Source organism: Mustela lutreola, chromosome 2 (assembly GCF_030435805.1).
Source record: "Mustela lutreola isolate mMusLut2 chromosome 2, mMusLut2.pri, whole genome shotgun sequence".
NCBI lineage: Eukaryota > Metazoa > Chordata > Mammalia > Carnivora > Mustelidae > Mustela > Mustela lutreola.
Genome location: NC_081291.1, coordinates 144,660,292 through 144,677,745, shown reverse-complemented (window position 1 = coordinate 144,677,745; position 17,454 = coordinate 144,660,292).

The window sequence follows — 17,454 nt, the reverse complement described above, 5'->3', positions numbered from 1 at the left end:
CTCCATCTGCAAGTAAGTGCAAATAAACCTTCTTTCAATGCTTGAAAGCTTTCCTGAACCCAAATCTCTCTTACTGTATATCAGCAAGACAAAGTCAAGTCTGAGATCCAAAAAGCTCTGAAAGCTGAAATTTTATTGGTTACTCATTTGATTGCAAAATCTGATCTGGCCTGAACCTACATGAAGCTGTGTGTAGTCTTTCTTTATCCTACTTGATAAGACAAATCATAGGTTTGACTACAGAAATATTGGAAGTGTTTGCAGTCCTGCCCTAGATCCTGCTGAGGGACGTTGTAGGATAGAGTTGGTTTATGTATTATAATCGATACTTTTAAATTTTAAAAATCTCAAATTTTCTGAAGTCTGGAAAATACTTGTTTCTAAAGGTTTCAGATAAAGGATTGTGGTCCTCATCCTTCCTTCTCCATTTAAATAATACAAATTCTTTTTTATTTCTTTTTTAAAGATAATTGCTTTAAACTTTAAATCAATGCTGTGGATTCCTTATGACTTCTTTGAACTTTTTTCAAATTTGTTATGTCTCTTTAAAAGTTACAGAGTCAAAAACAGAGGGAACACCTGACCAGTTCATATTATATGGTTTATTACCATTTCCTCATTCTCATCATTTAGGAGTATTTCTTAAAGAACTGTTCTGGTGGTCTATTAAAAGTAAATTAAATGGACATAGTTCTTCCTTAATATCAACTCATAAATGATCAGTACCCAGTTGGTGCTTTGCATAGATCAGACTGTCAAGAAATATTTGTTGAATTAATCAAAACATGACTGATTATTAAAGTTCTGTTCTTGTTTATACAATGCTGTTTTATGCTTTTTAAAATTCATATTTTTATACATATGCAGCTTATTATGATTCCTCTATTTTCTTCAATTTGTGAAATTTTGGTTTTTTTTTTAATCCCAAGTATGCCACACTAAACTTGTCCCTGCTAAGTTTTATTTTTGATGGTTTCTCTTTATTAAAATTGTTTTGAATTGTAAGGCATAAGTCCAGGATGATATACATTCTTAGCTTAGGATCATCTGCAAATCTCAAAAAAACACTTTTTTTGTTTGTTTGTTTTCTAAAAGAAATACCAAAAAAGGCATACATTGATGCAAAATAGCAAAATTTGAAATATTTAAAAATATTTTTTTAGACTCAAGCCCGCTAACTTCATTCTGTCAGGGAACACATTATAAAGATAGATTCTCAAAACTGACAATATTTTCAGCTTTTAGACATGACATCAATATTTCAACTATGTTCCTTTACAACTGAAAAGTTCTTTCCCGAAGTTCACAGACTATTGAGAAGGTAAATGTGTGAATAAATAGTTGCAATACAGGATTTTTAGTGTCATCATACAAGTTTGTTTTAGGAATTATATTTTGGGAAGGCATGAAAGGACTGTACTCCAACAGAACATCCTTGAATTACCATGATGAGGAGGAAGGAAAGATGTCTTGAGGATATGAAATAACCAAAACAGAGGTGCTAGTAACAAAATAAACTATGGGGTACACAAATACACAGAGACATGTGGGGTAATTTTCAAGGAACTTCAAGCCAATCACTGTGGCTAGGTAAAATATAGATATGGGTCAAACAAAAAAGAATGATCTAAGCCTGTGGTAGGCCTTTGGGCTTTGTCTGAAGACAGTGAATCAGGTTGATCCAGAACCTTCGCCTTTTTTTTTTTTTTTTTTTTTTTAGTATTTATTTGAGAGAGAGCAAGCAGGGGAAGGGGCAAAGGAGGAGGGAGAGAAGTCTTCAGCAGACTCTGTGCTCAGAGTAGATTCCAACAAGCTTCTCTATCTCACTACCCTGAGATCATGACCTGAGCGGAAATCAAGAGTCCAGCACTGACCCAATCATGCCAGCCCAACTCCCCAAGAACCTTTTCATTTTAGAAAGATATTTCTGGCTGCATTGCTGAGGATAGATGGAGGGTTCAGGGACTGAATCTGGGGTGGAGTCGTTGCTATGTTCAGTTGGAAACACTGATGGCGGAAGTGAAATGCACAAAGCAGAGAAGGGACAAGGAATGCTGAAGAGGGTAACTCGGCCCTGAGTGTAAAGAGTTGGTTGCTGGGATCAGTCATGGTGGGAATGCTTACATCTCAGAAATGAGCAAACACACAAATTGGCTTCCTGGCCACTTCTCCCAAGTCTTTCTTAAAGATTTACCACTGAGAAAAATATTTGTAATAGAAATAAGTTTACATTCCACATTTTTTTGGTTTGTAAAAGCTGTCACGTGTTAGTGGCACTGAGAGACCTAGCTGGCTATGTTATTTTAATTATTTGGCATCCTTCACAAGAGCCATCCCTTGTCTATGTTTTGCAAGAAGAAAGAGAAAAAGAAATAGGTTTGGGGGTTATTGCGTGACTGGAAAGAAGTGCTGAAGAGGTCTCTGCAGGTCCAGGCAGCTTGTGAGCTGCCACACATGCTCCTATTGGCTCAGAAGGTTTATAGTTGGAATTGCAAACTGGAGTTTTGAGTTTTATAATGTGGACAAACAAAAGAGGTACAATCTGAAGAAAAGAGTTAGATTTAAGAATGTTGCCTGAAATAATAGTCTCTTATTAAAAGTTGAAGGCTACTCTTACAATTCAGCTGGGTTTATTCTGAGCGTACAGATGTTACAGTGTTTGGCATACTGGTCTGTAGAAAGCCACTCACAAATAGACATACTTATAATGTGACCTGGCACTTTTATTGTGAACAGGAATAACTCACTGTTTTTAGTTTCTGTCTCTGATTATAAGTGCATAATTGATTAGCCGATGGAATCTATATACTATATATTATAATTGGTCACAAAAATGAGGATTTGGCGCTGACAGTAAGTTAAGCAATGTATAAAAGCTTCTCCTTTTCCTCCCATTTTCCACATTAGAGATATTTAATTTCCGCATGTTATAGCTGCCCCCTTCCTCCCTCTTCTTGTCTTTCCCCCTCTTTCCTTTGTGCCTGCCTTTTATTCTTTCATCTTTCCTTCCTGCCACCTTCCATCTTTGTTTCTTTATTAGATCTTATTAATTTAGAGTTGCTTCAAATTAAAATAAAATTAAATTAAAGTATACAGTGGACAGGATCCTGTTAGTCTCCCCTTTTCCCCCCTTCGTATAGGTGACAAGTGTGATATGTATTTTCATTGCTGTTTCAACCATACTCTTATTTATACCATCTATGGAAATAAATTTCGATTAGCATTGTATGTATTAATTTTTCCCCTTACTTTTACCCAAAACAAGATATAGTATTAGAAGTGATCTGGAACGTCTGCCATGTTCTTAGTCACTTCAGAGTGCTATAACAAAGTCCTAGACTGGATGGCTTACAAACAACAAATATTTATTTTTCATGGTTCTGGAGGCGGAGAAGTCCAAGATCAAGGTGCTGGCAGATTCAGTGTCAGGCAAAAGCCTGCTTCCTGGTTCATACAGATTCAGTGTCAGGCAAAAGCCTGCTTCCTGGTTCATACAGGGCCCTCTTTTTGCTGTCTCACATACCAGAAAGGGCAAGGGAACTCTGCAGGGTCTCTTTTAACCCTATTAATGGGGCCTTCACTTTCCTCACCTAATCACCTCCCAAAGGCTCTCCCAATATTTACATTACATTAGAGATTAGATTTCAACATATGAGTTTGGGGGGGGCGGCACAAATTGTCAGTATATAGCATCCCACTTATGTTTGGTAAAATTGAGTATAAATCCTTGAGGACCTATTTTCCAACAGGGTCAGCTAGTCAGGGTCAAAAAGCTAGAGGGATTTTAATTGTCCAATCGCTCCTCCCCTTCATTCCATCTGGTAATAATCAGGGGTAACAGAAATGAGATTTATCAAAAGTTAGAATAAAAATAGATGGAATAAAGCCGACTCCAAGGCAAGGGAGATTGGCAGGGTCAATCCTTTGTAAGAATGGCTCTCTTTGCTTGGTCATTGCTTTCCGTCTGCCAGGTAGTTCTTCAAAATGAGGATGTGGGGGAATTTGGTAGTTTCTGATGAAAGACCATAGCTGCACAAAAATAATAACTCTCAGGATCAAAAAGCTCTGGAAAGGCCAGGCAATCAAGGGCAGCGTGCAAAAGAGAATGAAACAATTCGATTTGAAAGAGATCCTAATATGTCACCCATCCCTGAAGTTAATTCCACTGTTACTCATACTAGTAACACATGAGGTTTTCCCCCACTGATTTCGTGTTAATAAACACATGAGCAACATTTTAGGAAAGAATACTCATATCTTATACCTGATCTAACAATATTAATAAAATGTATTTTTCCATTCTATTTTATAAATAACATTGTTGACATATTTCTAGAATAGATATATTTTGTTTTCTAACTTAATTCTTGACTCTATTTCTTTTTTGACTGTATTTTTCTTATTTATGCTCTTTTTATGTATGTACACATCTTTGTTACCCACCCTAAGTGCTTTTTTTTTCCCAGAGAAATATGGCATATGGATAAATTATTAAAGAGAATACTTCAAGTAGAGAAGTATTGATGGTGACATTTCACTTGCAATTCTCTTCTGGAACAATATGGGTACAAGTAAACAAACAATTCAAGTAGAGAAATGTTAGAACTGACATTCCATCTAGGATAATAACCACTCGAGTGCCTGGGGATTGGTTATTCTCATAAAATAGCAATAGTATTAATTTGTTCCCTGATTTGCTTCAGTGGATGCATATTCTCTCCTCTCCTCCCCCTGTCCCTTTAAAAATGTACACTATTTTAAAATCTCAAATGTACAAACAGGTCATGGCTCATAAGTTTTTGTTTGGCTTGGTTATGACTCAGAAATATTACCTGTTGGATTGTACTCACCAAACTGTCAAGTTTTCAGGAGGAAATAGGCTAAAGCCTCATCATATTTATTGAAATGTAAAAGTAGCCATTATTGATTTTTTTTTAAAAAAGCAAGTTTCAAGGCAGCATGTATAGTATGACATTATTTTGTTAAATAAATACATATTTTTATAAATATTTATTTCACACAATAAGCTCTAGAAAAATAAGCACTGAGGTATTAGCCATGGTGATATTTGAGCAGTAGAAGCATTTTCTTCATTTATTTTCCAAAACCCTTTTTTTTTTAATAATGTAATTAATCATTACCTGAACTCAAATGTATCAGGTTTAAACCCCTCACCACTCACATAGGTTATACTTACCTGCAATTACTAATATTCTGGGCCCCTTACCTGCACATTATCACAGAAATTCATTTCACTAACATAAAAATGTTAGTAAAATCATTCAGCCACTTAGTCTGAGAATGTGCCAGAATGGTCCTTTGTGCTGGGATATAGTAGAAGACAAAATACATGTAGACACAGGCTAGTGGGATGGAAATTTACATTTCCATTTACCCCAGTAGATAATGATTTTACTTATGTGCCTGTCTGTTTGTGTATCTTCTTAGCAGATAGTGAGACCTCAGTAGGAAGATTTACCTTGCTCTTCCCAGTGCCGACAGTAATGTCTGACATGTGGCAGGCACTCAACAAATGAGCTGGATAAATTGATCAAATACACGTATAATTAGAACTATGAAGGAAACAAGTAGGGTCATGACAGAGAGAAAAATGGGAGATCAACTTCAGCTTGGGTGTTCAGGTCAGCCTCACTGAAAAGCTTATATGTTATCTCTGATGGACGAGAGAAGAAAGCAAAACAAATAAGCCAAAGAATATTGGTATTGGTTTTTTTTTCTTCTAATTTTTAAAAAAGATTTTATTTATTTATTTGACAGATATCACAGGTAGGCAGAGAGGCAGGCAGAGAGAGGAGGAGGAAGCAGGCTCCCAGCTGAGCAGAGAGCCCAATGCGGGGTTGGATCCCAGGACCCTGGGATCATGACCTGACCTGAAGGCAGAGGCTTTAACCCACTGAGCCACCCAGGAGCCCCTCTTCCTCTAGTTTTTTAAACCTTATTTCTTGTTCTTAAGTTTTGGAAGGTAAGATTTGGGTACTTTATAGTCTCGATAGATATACTTCAGGAAAATGTCTTCTTCCTATCCTCTCAGATAGTCCTTCAGAAAACATATTGATAATTGTTTGAAAGAAAAATTGATATTCTTTGAGGTACTATATAAGAGAGACATATTTTACATACTTTTTTTCCTCCTGCTTCTGAAATAGTTTCTAGGAGAAAACTTATTTATTCATGATCTTTGAGTCACACAAGACTACTGATAATGTTTTGGTTTGGTCTCTTAGCACATTTAAATGAACAATAGATCAACTATATTTTACCTATTTTAAATACTTTGTTAATAACCAGATAAGTTTCTGGGGGAAGGAAGAGAGGGATGAAGGAAGGGAGGGTGGGAGGGAGGGAGGATATAAGGAAAGAAGGAGGAAGGAAGGAAGGAGAGAAGGAGGAAGGGAAAAAGAAAAAAAAAGAAGAGAGAAGATGTTAATCGTGATGTTAGTGTCGAAACAATAGATCCTGTGTTGCTCTGGTTTTGTCTTATTCATTTCATCCCATCTTATTCTAAGTCCCCTAAAAGCAGGTGCCATGAGTGAGTGACCCAGCATTATGCCTCCATATACCACTGGGCAGACTGCATTGAGCAATTCCAAGGAACTCTGTTCACATTTGTGCTATAAACCACAGTTTGTAATAGATGAGTATATCTATTAAGAAAATTTTCTGGGGCGCCTGGGTGGCTCAGTGGGTTAAGCCGCTGCCTTCGGCTCAGGTCATGATCTCAGGGTCCTGGGATCGAGTCCCACATCGGGCTCTCTGCTCAGCGGGGAGCCTGCTTCCTCCTCTCTCTCTCTGCCTGCCTCTCTGCCTACTTGTGATCTCTGTCTCTCTCTCTGTTCAATAAATAAATAAAATATTAAAAAAAAAAAAAGAAAATTTTCTGGGTGTTAGTAGTAAATTATCTTGAGAAAAAGCAGCTCTTTCTAATTTACATGATGAAATAATTGGGAATAGTGGTAAAGCAAGGACTGTGGATAATGGATAATGGGAGGAAGGTATCCTCTCTGTGAGGGGCAACTGCACTCACGGCACTCAATTGGTTTAGTGCCATTCTATGTCATTATATCAAATGTCATTCTATGATTGAAGAACATGGATTTTTTTTCCCAAAAGAAGGTAAAAATATAGCATTTTATGTAAAATCTAATTTTTAAATACTTGCTCAATTAAACACGCAAAGTAATCATGCCCACAGGCTGGATGTTGTCCATGAGCTACTATTTGTAGACCTCTGCCCTTGACCCTCACAAACTCTGGCTTGGAGAGGTGCTTTTTGCTTCAGACATCTGTTTGTGAGCCCTCCTAACGCAACACTTTCTTTCTTCAGACCTTTTTGCCTAAGTTCCTTGTTAAGGTTGTTTTCTCTGTAGAGTAATGTCTTAAGTTCATTCACGTCCCTTCTTATTTCACATTTGAAAGCCCTTTTGGAGTGGAATAATCTTCTGGATCTACTTACCCAGCATGACATCACTTCCTGCAGTCCTCATAAAACAGCTCTTTGTTCCCTCTACACCAGCTTTGCAAATTACAGCTGAGCAACTGCAGGCATAATATTGAGCAAAACTCACTAAAATGGCATGAGCTAGGAAATAGCTGTAATTTTTAAATGTAATTCATTTTACTTGACAATGTGGCAGTTTTTGTTTGTTTGTTTGTTTGTTTTAATATGCTTTCTCCAAACCAGCAAAGATTATATAGGTTGTAACATTTTATGAATGATCAGCTGGGCTCAGAAGTGGGAGTAGAAGTGTTAGTGCCTTTCCTTTTAGGGTAAGAATCTAAATGAAGATGCAAAAATGACTTTGTCATTCCAGTCAGTGTTATCAAAATCACAGGATACACAGAAAATAGGCAATTCCAAATAGGTTATTTAGAATCCCTTACATGCTTCGTGACTTCCATTATGTGTTTTTTGTGTATAATACTGAATGTTAGCTTTAAACACACTATTTCTTATAAACAGTTTAGTGAAAATGTAGCACTAAATTATAGCTTTTCATCTTGTGCACAGAATACAAAAGTTGACATTCTAATGATTCTTCAATTATTCAATTCTACTACAATATAGCTAGGTTAAAGCGGATGTTAACTAGAGAGAATACTTCCGAACAAAATTTGAAGAACCTCCCATTTGTAGTAAAATTTGGTAGTGATATGATAATGCTTTCTTTCTTAAAAATAAACAATATTTTGCTATAAACATTCGGGTGCATGTGCCCCTTCGGATCACTACGTTTGTATCTTTAGGCTAAATACCCAGTAGTGCAATTGCTGGGTCATAGGGTAGTTCTATTTTCAACATTTTGAGGAACCTCTATGCTGTTTTCCAGAGTGGTTGCACCAGCTTGCATTCCCACCAACTGTGTAGGAGGGTTCCCCTTTCTCCTCATCCTCACCAGCATCTGTCATTTCCTGACTTGTTAATTTTAGCCATTCTGACTGGTGTGAGGTGATATCTCATTGTGGTTTTGATTTGTACTTCCCTGATGCCGAGTGATGTGGAGCACTTTTTCATGTGTCTGTTGGCCATCTGGATGTCTTCTTTGCAGAAATGTCTGTTCATGTCTTCTGCCCATTTCTTGATTGGATTATTTGTTCTTTGGGTGTTGAGTTTGATAAATTCTTTATAGATTTTGGACACTAGTCCTTTATCTGATATGTCATTTGCAAAAATCTCCACACATTCTGTCAGTTGTCTTTTGGTTTTGTTAACTGTTTCCTTTGCTGTGCAAAACCTTTTGATATTGATGAAATCCCAATAGTTTATTTTTGCCCTTTCTTCCCTTGCCTTTGGTGATATTCCTAGGAAGATGTTGCTGTGGCTGAGGTCGAAGAGGTTGCTGCTTGTGTTCTCCTCAAGGATTTTGATGGATTCCTTTCTCACATTGAGGTCCTTCATCCATTTTGAAACTATTTTCGTGTGTAGTGTAAGGAAATGGTCCAATTTCATTTTTCTGCATGTGGCTGTCCAATTTTCCCAACACCATTTATTGAAGAGGCTGTCTTTTTTCCATTGGACATTCTTTCCTGCTTTGTTGAGGATTAGTTAAACATAGAGTTGAGGGTCTATTTCTGGGCTCTCTCTTCTGTTCCATTGATCTATGTGTCTGTTTTTGTGCCAGTACCATGCTATTTTGATAATGACAGCTTTGTAATAGAGCTTGAAGTCTGGAATTGTGATGCCACCAATTTTGGCTTTCTTTTTCAATATTCCTTTGGCTATTCGAGGTCTTTTCTGGTTCCATATAAATTTTAGGAATATTTGTTCCATTTCTTTGAAAAAAATGGATGGTATTTTGATAGAATTTGCATTAAATGTGTAGATTGCTTTAGGTAGCATAGACATTTTCACAATTTGTTCTTCCAATCTAGGAGCATGGAACGTTTTTCCATTTCTTTGTGTCTTCCTCAATTTCTTTCATGAGTACTTTATAGTTTTCTGAGTATAGATTCTTAGCCTCTTTGGTTAGGTTTATTCCTAGGTATCTTATAGTTTTGGGTGCAATTGTAAATGGGATTGACTCCTTAATTTCTCTTTCTTCTGTCTTGTTGTTGGTGTAGAGAAATGCAACTGATTTCTGTGCATTGATTTTATATCCTGACACTTTACTGAATTCCTATACAAGTTCTAGCAGTTTTGGAGTGGAGTCTTTTGGGTTTTCCACATATAGTATCATAATGATGATACCTTTTTCTTAAGGATATATTTAACTCCTGGCTAACTTGTGTAATGATTTCCTTTGGAAAGTGGCAGTATGAGCAGGGAAAGACCTTCCATCTTTACTTTTATATGAAATATGTATTTTGGTTTGGTTTTTACTGAGAAGAGACAGTTTCTCTTCAAGAGAATAAGAGATGACCTTTAAAGTATGATGACAAAAGAACTATGTGTACTTGATGAAATTTCCATAATTTAATATTCAGAAATTAATTCAAGGAAGAATTCCTAAATCTTTAAACCTTCTTAGTTTACCTTTGAGAGTCCAGGGGTGGATTATTGGGCAGTATATCCCAAGCAAAATAGTAAGAGGAGATTTTTATTTATTAACCTTTACAGAACCTAGTAAATTGCCAAAGCTCTTTTCTGTTCAGCTTTGTCTCATCTTTTAAAATACCAGCTTGAATCCCTTATCTTCTAACTTCTTCAAGTCTTAGGAATTTAATTCCCCTCTGGATGCCTACAATCTGCACCATGTATTTTAGTTTTTAATTCCATTGATTTTTATTGTTTTATAACTTTAGCCTTCTCACCTGAATTAGAGCAAAAGTTTTTGCAGTTTAAAATCATAATATATAGTTTTTTTATTGTTCCACATTGGTTAACATGGTGATGAGTGTATGGTTGGTAAATATGTGTTGCTTATTTTTAAGCTTTTTATTGTGGAAAATTTCAAAATAATATAAGGAAGCCATGAATCATTTCATTGCCAGTTTCAATAATTATCAACTCATTACCAGTTTTGCTTCATTATTATCTTTACACATTTTCTATTTCTGGATCATTTTGAAGTGCATGTATAATAACTTATTTTATCTGTAAATATTTCATCATATATCTTTAAACATAAGAATAGTTTTGAAAACATAGATCACTATAAGATTATTATATCTAAATAATTAAATATAATTACATAATGATATACAACATTTTATCAGTGTTAAAATTTCCTTGAGTGTCACATTTTATTTTACTATTTGCTAAAATCAGGATCTGCAGAAGATCCATTGATATCAGTCTCTTAGGTCTTTAATAATCCGTAGGTTTCTTCTTCCCATCTGTTTTTTTCTACTTCTTGGTTTATTTCTTTAAAAAAGTGAATGATTTGTCCTAGAACTGCCAACATTTAGATGTTGTTGATTATATTCTTATGGTATCATTTAACAAGTTTTTCTATATTTATCCAAAAACATTATAGTTAGGTCTAGAATGTTAATAAGGCTCTTTCCCTTCCTTTTACAAGAATACTTCAAAGGTGAAAGATGTGTTTTTCAATCCTGAGATACAAAACAACTGGTTGACAGTTTTTATGATTTTAGCAGCCTTTGGCATTCATTGTGTATATCCATTCATTCATTAGAATGGTAACATTCTGTATCTATCATTTATCAGTTGAAATACATATATAAAAGAAACTTCCTGACAACACCTGCCCTTGACAAAAACATCTAACTTCAATTGGGGGAGACTGTGTGAAAATTTATTTAACAATTATTTTTTTTTTAAAGATTTTATTTATTTATTTGACAGAGAGAGATCACAGGTAGATAGAGAGGCTGGCAGAGAGAGAGAGAGAGAGGGAAACAGGCTCCCTGCCGAGCAGCCGAGCAGAGGAACCCGATGCGGGACTCGATCCCAGGACCCTGAGATCATGACCTGAGCCGAAGGCAGCGGCTTAACCCACGAGCCACCCAGGCGCCCCAACAATTATTTTTTTAAATGGAATAATTATCTAGCCATTAGGGGATGTTAAGAGTGACATATGATACCAATAAAGAAAACCAACCAGAAACTTAATGGGGATATCAGCAAAAAAGATAGTCAAGGAAAGCAAGTTAAAACCAGTCACTTCCTGGTGCTCAGGAAGACTATGTGTGGGCCCCAGGTTGCACAGCCTTCAGAATGATGTCAGAAATTGCATATTCTAGACAAAACAGACTTCAGCAAAGTAGTCTAGTCACGTCACTAAAAAATAAACAACCAAACAATATCAACAAACGTGGGACATATGAATCAGAATTCAGAGTGACTACAATATATTATCAAAAATTTCCTGCTTTTAGCAGAAGATTAGGAGATGTGAAAAGAAACAGGAAAGTGTCATGCATACTCAATGAATTAAATGAATTCATTGAATTCATTGATGAATTAAAGATAGGTATAATGACAATGTCACACCAAATGGTAGAAATTATTTTAAAAAGAATCAAATGAAAATTCTAAATTTGGAAAACACATAGCTGAAATGAAGAGTTACTAGAGGGCCCACAAGTCAATTTGAGTGTACAGAAGAAAATCTATGAACTTGAAGATAGATTAATGAAGATTATGTAATCTAAAGAACAAAGAGGAAAAATAAAGAGAACCTCAGAGGTTGCCTTAAAAATGTGTAATATGTGTAGTAGGAATGCCAGAAGGAGAAAAGAAAGAATAAGAGGAAGAAAAAATATGTAATATGTTTTATAGGAATACCAGAAGAAGAAAAGAAAGAAGAGGTAGAAAAAGTTGGAAAAATAGTGGCTGAAAACTTCCCAATTTGATGTAAAACATCAATCTATATATCCGAGGGGTTCAACAAACCCAATAAACACAGAGATAGGATAAACACAAAGAGATCCAGACCCAGGCACATCATAGTCAAATGTTGAAAGCCAAAGACAAAGAAAAAATTATTTTTATATACGAGGGAACACCAATAAAATTAACAGCGACATCTTTCCAAATCTATTCAATGAGTTGAGGGGAAGATGACAAAGTTGGAGAACCCTAAGCTTACCTCATTCCATGGATACAGGTAGATAACACCCACATCAATGTAAAAAAAAACCAAAATGACCCAAAGACTCGGAGAACAGACTTGCCACAGCCAAATGTATAGAAGAGGGGATTCTGAAGAAGGTAGGAAGTGTGGAGACCTGGCCAGGATCTATATGAACCCAAGAGACTGTCCACCAGAGGGAAGGAGGCCGTAGACATGGAGAAGGAAGAGAAACAGACTCTCACACTAGGGAACCTGCACAGGGAAAACAAATCCCCATAACCTATGGCTTTGAAAACCAGAGGGGCATAATTTCATGTGTTCTTCTGATCAGCAGGGCTTAATCTGGAGCTTTAAAAATCAGTGGGGTTTGGCTTTTGGAGAGCTTGAAGAGTGAAAGGAAATAATCCCTGCTCTTGATGAGATAGTACAACAAACAACCCCTTAGAGATGCAGCATAGTAGTAGCAGCTTGAAAAATGCCCGGGGTATACAGGAGGGGTATTTTTTCAATAATCTCAGAGTGTGTGCTGGAAGGGCAGAGATCATTTGGAGATTTCTCTCAGAACAAAGGAACAGGCAGATGCCATTCCCCCCCCCCCCCGTCCCCACTCCTCCCAATCCCAGCCTAGATACATGGATATTGGCAGGAGCCAGTATAGTGCCTACCTAACTTACTAATAGGGCACTTACCCATTTTCTCCTGAAGACAAACCCCCTCCAAATGGGCCACTGCTCCAGGTCCCCTCCCAGAGTAGACCTGCACAAACCTTGTCAACTGCCCCGTGTTCTCTTGCAGACTTGCTCCTTCCAATATGCTCTTAGCCAGAGCCCATCCAAAACAGTGCCACAAGCCTGACAGGTTGCAAGCAGCCCTGGCAGGGCCCACCACCACTCCAAAGTGACTCCTACCCCAAGGAAAGAGGAAGATAACCACACATACTAGTCTGACTGAAGCCCTAGCTATAGGCTGTGGGCAGACATCTACTCTGACTACAGCCCCCACCCACCAATGAAAGCTTCTTAGGAAGCCACACAGGGAAAGCACCCAGCAGTTCATTGCTATCACGTCTCTGGCAAGCACGTGGTCTGACTCTGTGCAAGCCCAAGGCAGCCCCAGACTGGCCCACTAATGAAAGGGGGACCAGACTGCAGACTCATGAAAGAAAAGGACAAATCACAGCAAGAGAGCTAAATGAAACAGAGATAACTAATTTCCCTGAGAGAATTTAAAGTAATGGTCACAAAGATACTCACTGGTCTTGAGAAAAGTGTGGAGGACCTCATTGAGATGCTCAATAAAGAGAAAACATAAAAAAGAATGAATCAGAGATGAAGAACTTAATAACTGAAATTAAAAATACACTAGACGTAATAAATAGTGGACTAGAGGAAACAGAAGTATTGATAAAAGACCCGAAGAACAGAGTAATGAAAAGTAATCAAGCTGAATAAGAGAGAGAAAAATTAATAATAATAAATGAAAACAGACTTAGCTCAGCAAAACCAACAAGCATAATAATATTTACATTATAGGGATCCCATAAAAAGAAGAAAGAGAAATGCGGGCAGGAAATTTATTTGAAGAAATAATAACTGAAAACTTCCCAGATTTGAAGAAAGAAACAGAAATTCAGATGTAGGAAGCACAGAGAACCACCAACAAAATCAACCCAAGGTCCACACAAAGACACATAGTGATTTAAAGGGTAAAAAGTAGTGATAAAGAGAGAAGTTTAAAAGCAGCAAAAAACCACAGTTGCATACAAGAGAAACCCCAAAAAGCTATCAGTTGATATTTCAGCAGAAATTTTGCAGCCCCAAAGGGAGTGGCATGATATATTCAAAGTGCAGAAAGAAAAAAAACTTGCAACCAAGAATAATCTATCCATAAGTCAAGCAGTGAGAGTAAATTATCATACAGTCTCACTTGTGGAACACAAGGAATAGCATGGAAGACATTAGGAGATGGAAAGGAAAAGTGAATTGGGGGAAATCAGAGGGGGAGACAAAGCCTGAGAGACTGTGGACTCTGAGAAACAAACTGAGAGTTTTGGAGGGGATGGGAGGTGGGGGGATACCTGAGCCTGGTAGTGGTTATTAAGGAGGGCATGTATTGCACAGAGCACTGGGTGTGGTGCATAAACAATGAATCTCGGAACACTGAAAAAAATAAAAAAATCCAACAAAGCTATAATTCAAAATAGAAGGAGGAATAGAGTTTCCCAAACAAACAAAAGTTGAAGAAATTCATGACCACGAAACTGGGTCCTACAAGAAATGCAAAAGAGAGTGGAAAGGAAAGATCATAAGCAGGAGTAAGAAAAACAGGAAGCAGAAAAGCAGTAAAATTAAGTATATCTGTAGAAATCAATCAAGGGGTTCACAGAACAAAAGGATGAAAATTACAACATCATACAACTAAAATGTGGATAGGAGTTAAGGAGTGGGTTCAAACTTAAGCAACATCAACCTAATATAGACTGCTGTATGCATAAGATGCTATTCAAACCTCATGATAACTACAAATCAAAAACCAGTAAAAGATATGCAATAAAATAAAGAGAAAGAAATTAAAATATAGCACTAAAAAAGCTAGCAAGCCATGACAGAAGAGACCAAGAGAAGAAATGAAGAGAGAAGAACTACAAAAACAACCATAAAACAAGGAGCAAAATGGCAATCAGTACATAACTATCAATAATTGCTTTGAATGTAAATGGACTGAATATTCCAATCAAAAGACATAGGGTGATGGAGTGAATAAAATAACAAGGGCCCCCTATATGCTACCTACAAGAGACTCATTTCAGACCTAAACACACATGCAGACTGAAAGTGAAGGGCTGGAAAAGAATTTTTCTTGCAAATGGAAGTGAAAAGAAAACTGAGGTAGTACCACTTATATGAGACAAAATGGACTTTAAAACAAAGACTGTAACAAGATACAAAGAAGGACTCTACATAATCATAAAGGGAACAATCTAAAAAGAAGATATCAATTGGAAATATTTATGCACCCAATATGGGAGCAGCCACATACATAAAACAGCTAATCACAAACACAAAGGAAGAAATCAACAGTAATACAATAATAGTAGGGGGCTTTACCACCCCACTTAGATCACTGGAAAGATCATCCAACAGAAAATCAACAAGGAAACAGTGGCCTTGAATGCCACATTGGACCAGATGAATCTGACAGATATATTCAGAACATTCCATCCTAAAACAGAGGAATACACTTTTTTTTCAGGTACACATGGAACTTTCTCCAGAAGAGATCACATTAGGCCACAAAACAAATCTCAACCAACTTAAAAATATTGAAGTGGTACCATGCATCTTTTCTAATTACAGTGCTATGAAACAAGGAAATCAAGCACAAGAAAAAATCTGGAAAGAACACAAATACACGGAGGTTAAATAACATACTACTGAACAGTGAATGTGTCAACCAAGAAATCAAAGAAGAAACCAAAAATATGCATGGAGACAAATGAAAATGAAAACACAGTGGTCTGAAATCTTTGGGATACAGCAACTGCTGTTTTGAGAGGGAAGTTTATAACAATATAGGTCTATCTCAAGAAGCAATAAAAATTTCAAATAAACATCAACTTCTCACTTAAAGGAAATGGAAAAAGAAGATGAAGGAAAACCCAAAACCAGTAGAAGGAAAAAAATAATAAAGATTAGAGAAATAAACAAAATAGAAACTAAACAGAAAACAAAAACCAGAAACTACTAGAATAGACCAATGAAACCAGGAGCTGGTTCTTTGAAAAAAATCAACAAAATTGATAAATCTTGGGCCAGACCCATTAAATAGTGTGTGTGTGTGTGTGTGTGTGTGTGTGTGTGTGTGTGTGTTGGGGTGGGGGGACTCAAATAAATAAAATTAGAAATAAAAGTAGAGAAACACCATCCAACATTATAGAAATACAAAGGACTACAAAATATTATTATAAAAAATTATATGCCAGCAAAGGGACAGCCTGGAAGAAATAGAAACATGTAACTTCCCAAAACTGAATCAGGAAGAAATAGAACATACGAACAGACTGATTACCTGCAATTAAATTGAATCTGTACTAAAAAAAACTCTGAACAAACAAAAGTCCATGACCAGATAGCTTCACAGGTGAATTCTACCAAACATTTAAAAAAGAATTAATACCTATTCTCCAAATCCATTTTATGAGGCCAGCATTATTATCCTGATAATAAAACCACATAGAGACACTACAACATAAGAGAACTACAGGCAATATCTCTGATGAACATGGATACAAATATCCTTGACAAAATATTAGCAAACCAATCAACAATATATTTAAAAAGTCACTCAGCATGAGCAAGTGGGATTTATTCCTGGGATGCAAGGGTGGTTCAATATTTGCAAATCAACCAATGTGATACATCACATAAACATAAGAAAGGATAAAAACCACATTACCATCTTAATAGATGCAGAAAAAGCATTTGAAAAAGTACATATCCATTCATGATAAAAACCCTCAACAAAGTAGGTTTGTAGGGAACATACCTCAACACAGTATAATCCATATAAGAAAAACCTACAGCCAACATCATACTCAATGGTGAAAAACTGAGAAATTTTCCCCTAAGGTCAGGAACAAGACAAGGTTGTCAACTCTCACCACTTTTATTCAACATGGAACTAGAAGGCCTAGCCATAGCAATCAGACAAGAAAGAGAAATAAAAGGCATACAAATTGGTAAGGAAGAAGTAAAACTTTCACTAGTTGCAGATGACATAAAACTACATAAAACCCTAAAGATTCCACCAAAAAACTATAATTGATAAATGAATTCATTAATGTCACAGGATACAAAATCACCATACAGGAAATCCATTGCATTTCTATACACTAATAAAGAAACAAAAGAAAGAAAAATTAAGAATATAATCCCATTTATAAGTACACCAAAAATAA